The 7,124-nt window shown below is 33.7% G+C and overlaps 1 long non-coding RNA gene across 3 annotated transcripts; it reads left to right on the top strand.

Moving 5' to 3' along the window:
* Positions 1-5,336: 5,336 nt before the first annotated feature.
* Positions 5,337-6,657, top strand: LOC116404005. Of its 3 annotated transcripts, none has more exons than XR_004216944.1 (3): positions 5,337-5,472; positions 5,857-6,010; positions 6,328-6,343. It is a non-coding gene; the product is annotated as an uncharacterized LOC116404005 (long non-coding RNA). The 3 variants fall into 3 exon arrangements; XR_004216945.1 differs by lacking the exons at positions 5,337-5,472; positions 6,328-6,343 and adding exons at positions 5,548-5,762; positions 6,381-6,657; XR_004216943.1 differs by lacking the exon at positions 5,337-5,472 and adding an exon at positions 5,548-5,762.
* The last annotated feature ends 467 nt before the right edge of the window (positions 6,658-7,124 follow it).

Raw genomic sequence — 7,124 nt, 5'->3', positions numbered from 1 at the left:
TAAGACAACGAATTATTTTCAATATAGAAAGGCTAATTGTAAGAAGTTGTTAATGAAGTGTCCAAATGCATTATGGTAATATTGGGTGCAGAATGTTTGGAAGTTTTATCCGTGTGCTGTGAAGCACCACAGAGTTGAAGCATATGAAACCAGTGTTTATCTGACAAAAAATAGTGTCATGATCATTGCCTTTCCATTCCATAAATTTATGGATAGCAGAAGAAAGAGAACACTCAACACTTGAATCACCATATAACACTCTACATCCAGGTGGTGCCTTGATTTTTGAAGATTTAGTTAAAAGCGGTGATAAAATCGATACAGAAATTACAGTGCATTTCTCGATATGCAACAACATTAAGAGCAACTTAAAGACAACAATCATCAAGAAATCTAGTATTTAAAATGTACAAAGAGCAGTAGTAAACATATGTATTTTATGGCTGACTTTATCCATAATAAATGTTGGATTGAATCATCAAACTAAAACACAAACAGATAATTATGGTGCCAGATTGCCAATGGAGGATAGAGAGGAAGACATGCATGCACAACTACTAGATCTATATGGTGCCAGACTGCCAGTAAAAATTTAAAGACACACATGACAACATTATTTTGGATGAAGTTCTAATATTGCAACCATGGAGGAAAAATCAGCAAATCTTAAATAGATGTAGTAGTCCAAATGATAAAAGTTTGTCTCAAGATAATATTTCAGTAACTGCAGATGCATTGTGCTGAACCTTACCTCTTGTGTTTCACGGTAATGAACAAGGACAATGTGTTCAAAGGTCCTGAACAAAAAGCAGAAGCAAGTCATAAATTATATAAGTAGAACACGATATACTGCCACTGTCTAATTTCATTTTTCTTTGCTTGTGGGATGATGGGGATAGACCCCACTGAAACAACTGGTAGCAAGCAATTTAACAATTTTCTTTCAACCATAACATACTTATCTAGGAGCCAATAACACCGGCGAACAAAGGTTGGGCAATCTAGTCCATGGGCATAGTATACATGTATCCTTTCTACATTACCAACCTGCCGAAGAGAAAGAAAAGATTATCAAAGCACATCTTTTCTTTGTTATTAAGGCTGTAAAAGAATGAAAATTACCATAAATCTAAACACAGTTAATATTAGACCATTGAACAACCTAAAGATTCAAAAGGAAAGACTCAAACCACCAATAGACTAGTTAATCATTTAAAATGATCTACAACAACATGATACGCAGTATATCGTGCTAGATCCATAATTACCACATGTGGACTCCTATGGTAATTTCATTGATGATACGCAGCTAGTAGGCAAGATTATGAAATGAAGACGGTATGTGAGAAGATTGAAAAGATCAACATGATAAAGTTATAGGGATTTGAATTTATATCTTAAGAACACCAGAGTCAAATGCTTAAGCTGATTAACTGTGTTAAATTCAACTCTAAGCCTACGACAACATCTTTTTAAGAGTCATAAAAGACACAACTTACTTTCTCACCTGTCACCACTAAGCCTACGGCAACATCTTTTTATAAGATATTCAGCTAATCTTTAGATTGTTTACCGAATAATCGTCTATTATTTTGTAATTGATCCCACCAAGCGCTTGCGCCACCTTGAAGTTTGAGAGCAACTAATCTAACCTTCTTTTGTTCAGGTGTATTAGCATAGTCGAAAATATTTTCTACGTTCTTGATCCAATCAAGAAACTTCTCCACGTCCATTCGACCATTGAAGGTCACTTGCATAAGTATTTCTTGATCTTCTTGAAAGTATGGTCGAAGTCCAAGCCTTTGTTGAGGTTCTTGATGAATGTTCAGCAAGTTGTCTTCATCGGAAGAGTTAGAATCGTTTAAGAAATTTCCAAGTACTTTGTTTCCATACAATCGATTATTGTGGATGTGAATAGGTTGATTTCTTAGTAGTTCTTGGTTTACAACAGGGTTTATTGGTCTTTCTTGTCTTTCTTGGTTTGCTGCAATTAGGTTTCTTGGTCTTTCTTGTCTTTCTTGGTTTGCTGCAATTGGGTTTCTTGGGGGCTGAATTTCTTCTTCTAAAGGTTGGACATGAAATCGGGTAAAAAGGTTTGTTAATTCTACTAACCATTGCTGTATATCCGACTGCTCTTTTCGAAGTTCTTCAATAGCTTGTTCTACCAACTGCAAGCGTTGGTTGAAGGAGGCTTCCGCATCCATGGATAAGAGTGGTAGGATCCAAGTTTTTTTAGGGAAGAGTGAGCTAGGATCACGCTCTGATACCAATTGATGAAGTAATTGCAAAGCTAGAAATATTTATGTATAATGCCTCTCTTTTTTTATGTCTTATTAATGAAAATGAGAAGCTTTTTTATAGGCTGGAGATTACAAGAGTTGTTAAACTAACTTGGGGTTGAGTTAGTTTAACTTGGAGTTGAGTTAGTATAACTTTGTCAAAATGACTCATTTTTAAATGATGTATTCGAAACCGACTCTAGTTCTAAAATTAGGATTTTTAAAATTAAAATAAATTTGGTTGAGAAGTACGAATAATATAAAGAAATTAAAACATTAAAAGAAAAAGACTAATTTGTGCATATTACGAATATGACAAAATTGTGAAAAAAGGAAAAAAAATAAAGAAATAAACTAAAAGTAAAAGGGATTAAAAAGAAGAAGAAAGGTTGATTCCCTCACCTCAAAAAAAAAAAAAATATAACTTGATATATCTAGTTTGTTTAAAAACGACCGCATCTGTAATTTTTCTTTTCAAAAGTCACACGACGTCTTTTTGGAAAGTTTTGTTTTAGAGAAGCATGCCAATACCTTCATCTTACGTATGTAGATGTATTTATGAATAATTTTAAAAAGTTCAAAACAATTTTTTTTAACTTTTCAAAGTTTAAGGTTAATTTTTTACACAAACTACAAAATTCAAAAGATTTTTTTTTTTTTTTTTGTAACTTAACTAAATACTGTTGTATGTATAATATATATATATATATAAATTAGTTATATTTTTTAGTCCTATATTGTAAAAAAATATGATTATCGATTTATCAAAATCTAATTTGCAAATGGCTTAAAACATTTAGTTTGTTGAAAAAAATGACAAAACAATGGACGAATGGACCGCTAATATGAGTCGGTGAACCGGATACACAAAATTCTCTAGATCCAATTAAGCAAAATTTCAAAAAAAAAAAAAAAATTATAACAAAAACCCTACATGTACAGTCTCTCTCATTTAAAATTTCTTTCCCCTCTTCTCTAACGGCCAAGTCTCCCTCTCCTCCCCCCTTCTCTCTTGCTCTCTTGTCTTCTTTGGCCTATCTCTCAATTTCCGTTTCTGTAAGGAAGAAACCCTATCATACCCATTTTGCTGATCCATCTCCATCTTCTTCTCTTAGTCACGGATCCAATCTCCATCTTCTTCTCTTAGTCGCGCATCCAATCTCCATCTTCTTCTCTTAGTCGCGGATCCAATCTCCATCTTCTTCTCTTAGTCGCGCATCCAATCTCCATCTTCTTCTCTTAGTCGCGAATCCAATCTCCATCTTCTTCTCTTAGTCGCGCATCCAATCTCCATCTTCTTCTCTTAGTCGCGCATCCAATCTCCATCTTCTTCTTCTTTGTTCGTACACTCCATTTTCCCTTTCTCTTCTCAAACCCTAATTCTTCTTTGTTCGTACAACCAAAACCAGTTTAACCAGTGTTGATTCCTCCTCTACTTCGACCTGTGATGCTCTTTTCTTCTTCCCTCGCAATTTCGATTCCACCATCCTCACCGATTTTGGTTGCAATTTCTACTCTCTTCAACCTCAACCTTCTGGATTCCCTCACTCTCTGGATTGACTTCAATGTCCTTGGAACCTCCACTACTACTACTACTACTCCACTCATCAAAGAATCCGTTGGATTATCAGACGCTCCTCTTCCTTTCCTTTCTAATCCTTGTCTCTCTTCCAACTCCAGCAGTGAGCCACCGAACAAATCGCATTACTCCAGCGGTGAGTTCCCATTTAATTCCATCTTTATTTAATATTCAATTGTCCTCTTTCCATTTGTTTCAATTATTTAATAGAAAGTTAATTGAATGAACTATGTAAATTTGTCAAGGACAGTAGCATGCTTAGTTTAATTGTACTCAAATATTGTTAATAAAACAATTGCTTTATTTGTGTTGATACCATTATTTGTGTGGTAGATCTCTTGATTCATTTTGATGTTTGTATTTTGAAGACATACAAAGGTCATAATACTAGTTGCTATTCTTTTTATCTTGGTACGTTTCATTTTTTTTTTAATATTTCACTGTCTCTATAATTGATTGTACAAACATATCTCATCATTCAATCACTTTTCAAGTTTTAGATTCTGAAATTTGTACATATTGGGGTTTTCCTTTTTCTTTATTTTGGATTATTTCAAATCTCCAAAGATCTTTCTTGTAACATTTGCATATTTTAGTTTGTTAAAATAAAGAAAGCATTCTGTCTCTCATTGCCTTGCTCTAACATTATCATTTGTGTAAGATGTGCCAATGAGTAGACCATGTTCTTTTACTTTTTTTTCCATAGCTTTTGAACCACTTTCCCTTTCTCTCCTTCTCTTTCATTCTTCTTTATGTTAATTGGAAGAAGCTTTGAGGCTTCTCTTGAAAATAATGAGGTTTTGAAGGGGATAGAAAGAGAGTGATGGTGGGATCCATCAAAGGTTTGGGATTTCACACAATGTTCGCATCACTCTTTTAAATGTAATTAGAGGCTGAGGAGTTGATCGCCGATCATAGATAAGGAGGGGCTGGTTAGTGGCTTGAAAAAGAATTCAGAAAACATTAATTCTTTCTAAAAAATAAAACCAACCTTCCGACGGTTGGTTAACACTCCTCGACAGTCGAGATAGGGTAAGACTTGTATTCTAGTTTTGTTGGTACCTGTATTTGTGCTTCATCACTTTATAATTGTACTTTTATTTATCCCCTTTGTATGTTTCCATGTGTTTCATGTTTGTCTTTTATGTTTCTTCTATTTATATATTTCTTCATGTTCTTCTCCATTCGGGTTTGCTCTTGCGGAGGTTACACATTCATTGTTGTGCTGGTACTTTAGTTAATGATGTCTAGTAATTTTTGTTTTGCAAATTTTCTTGTTAGTGCTCAAGTTTGATTTCATACTGCCTTTAGCATAGCTTTACGACTGCAGAATTCAATTGCACATTGCCCTTTTTTATTTTGTTATTACTGATGGACTTATTTGTGATACCTTTAAAGAAGAAAAATTTATGGCTATTTGTGTTGAAGTTTATTTTTTGATTATTGGTTGGTTTTTTCCCTCCACTTTTCTTAATATTTTGAAGTGTGTAATAAGGTAAGCAATTTTTTAGTCCCCTAAATTTGTTTTGTTGATGAATTGTTTCCTTTTTTTTTTCTCGGTTTTGTTTTCAGGTTTTCATCATTATTCATTTGGTGGCTAAATATTACTCATGGGTATTTGTTCGATCTTATTTTGTTGTGATCAATTGATATACATAATATGCACTATTGATAAATTGTTAGATTATTTTCTTTTTTTAATAAGGTTGGAGGAACCTCAAGGTACGTTTTGTTAAAGCATATTTTATATTGATAAATTTGAAGTTGTCAAGTCTATAACAATGATAATGTTAATACGAGTAAATTTATAGCAAATTTAGTTGACTTAACTTATTTACATGCTGGTTGCTCGGACTCTTGGAAAAACCTTACGTGCATTTTAACCCACGATAAGAGAACTTAAGGTTGTTATGACTTACATATCAGTTTTTGAGATTTTCCTTTATAACTTTTTTATAGACCTTATTGTAGTTTTTTGTTCTTCATTTTTGTTTGTAGGACGTTTCTAGAGAATGCAAGACCATGTTTGAATGAGAAATTGGTCTCGATGAAATTGAGAGTTCAATGAACAGCACATACAATGCAAGTAAATCTACCTACTCAAACCCATCTTCTATTTCTAAAGCAGAAGGGCTTTCGGTGGCTGAACCAAGTAAGTGATTAAGTTTTTTATCACCCGTATTATTTGTTATCACTAGGGAAAGAAAGCTGAGTAGAAAAAGTAGAATGCCAAATGGAAAAAAAAAAAGATTAGTAAGCAGCGTTATTATTTTAAAATAGAAAACAAAAATTAACATTATTGTTAAACCGAGCCATTCTCGAGAACATGAAATAGAATTGGATAGCTGCCATGCATCGTGTCTATGAATGTTAAGAATGAAACTATCGGTAGGGTTATAGAATAATCATTCTACCAGCCTCAATTATGATACAGGGTTTATGAAATAGAATTTTCTTATGTATTAATAGTAGAAGATTCTTTGTCAAGAAGCAAAGCTTATAGCTTTGAAGAGTATCTAAAGGTTACAGAAGAGCAACTGAAAGCTTACGATCAGCTCTAAACCAATTTTCCAGCACAAAGCCAGAGTGGATCCCAAGTACAACGGGAAGGTTGTTAAAATCAAATCTCTTATGTCTTATTTCATAACTATTTAGTTTTGATCTTAACTACAACAATTTTCATTTTTTTCTAGGTGAACATTGTATGTGCTTAGAAATTAAGTGTTTTGAAAATTAGAGGTGAGCAATCACACTTAGAAACTAAGTGTAGAACCATAGAAATGTTACCCCATCGGTTCTAGCAACACCTAGTTACCGCATTTCATAACAAAGAAAGAAAAGAGGCTCGTAAATGCAGACCACTTTACAATCAACAATTATAAAAAAAAACACATGCAATATGCATTAAAAAAAGCTCATAAAAAATAAAGAGTCAAGTCGGTTAGGTCAAGTAGAACATGTTGGGTTCCCTAGCTATTAAAGCTTTTGGGGGAAAACATCGCTTTTGGCCTAACCAAAACTCGACCATCTATTTTTAGTGTTTTAAACATAACGTCAAGTTTGATTGAGGGCTTTGAAAAGAGGAGGAATCCTCCTCGATCCACAGTAGGGCGAAAACGAGGCTTGTTGTCACTTCGAAGGAAGCAGTCAAACTTAGCATTGAGTTTGATTTTTTTTTTTGAAAAGGTAATGATAATATTATACAACAACAAGGTGGACCTCACAGCCTGAGGTCAAGGCACAAGAGCGAACAACGCTCACAGAAC

Source organism: Cucumis sativus, chromosome 5 (assembly GCF_000004075.3).
Source record: "Cucumis sativus cultivar 9930 chromosome 5, Cucumber_9930_V3, whole genome shotgun sequence".
Classification (NCBI taxonomy): Eukaryota; Viridiplantae; Streptophyta; class Magnoliopsida; order Cucurbitales; family Cucurbitaceae; genus Cucumis; species Cucumis sativus.
Note: the sequence above shows the minus strand (reverse complement) of the source record. Positions and strands in the feature narration are given on the sequence as shown.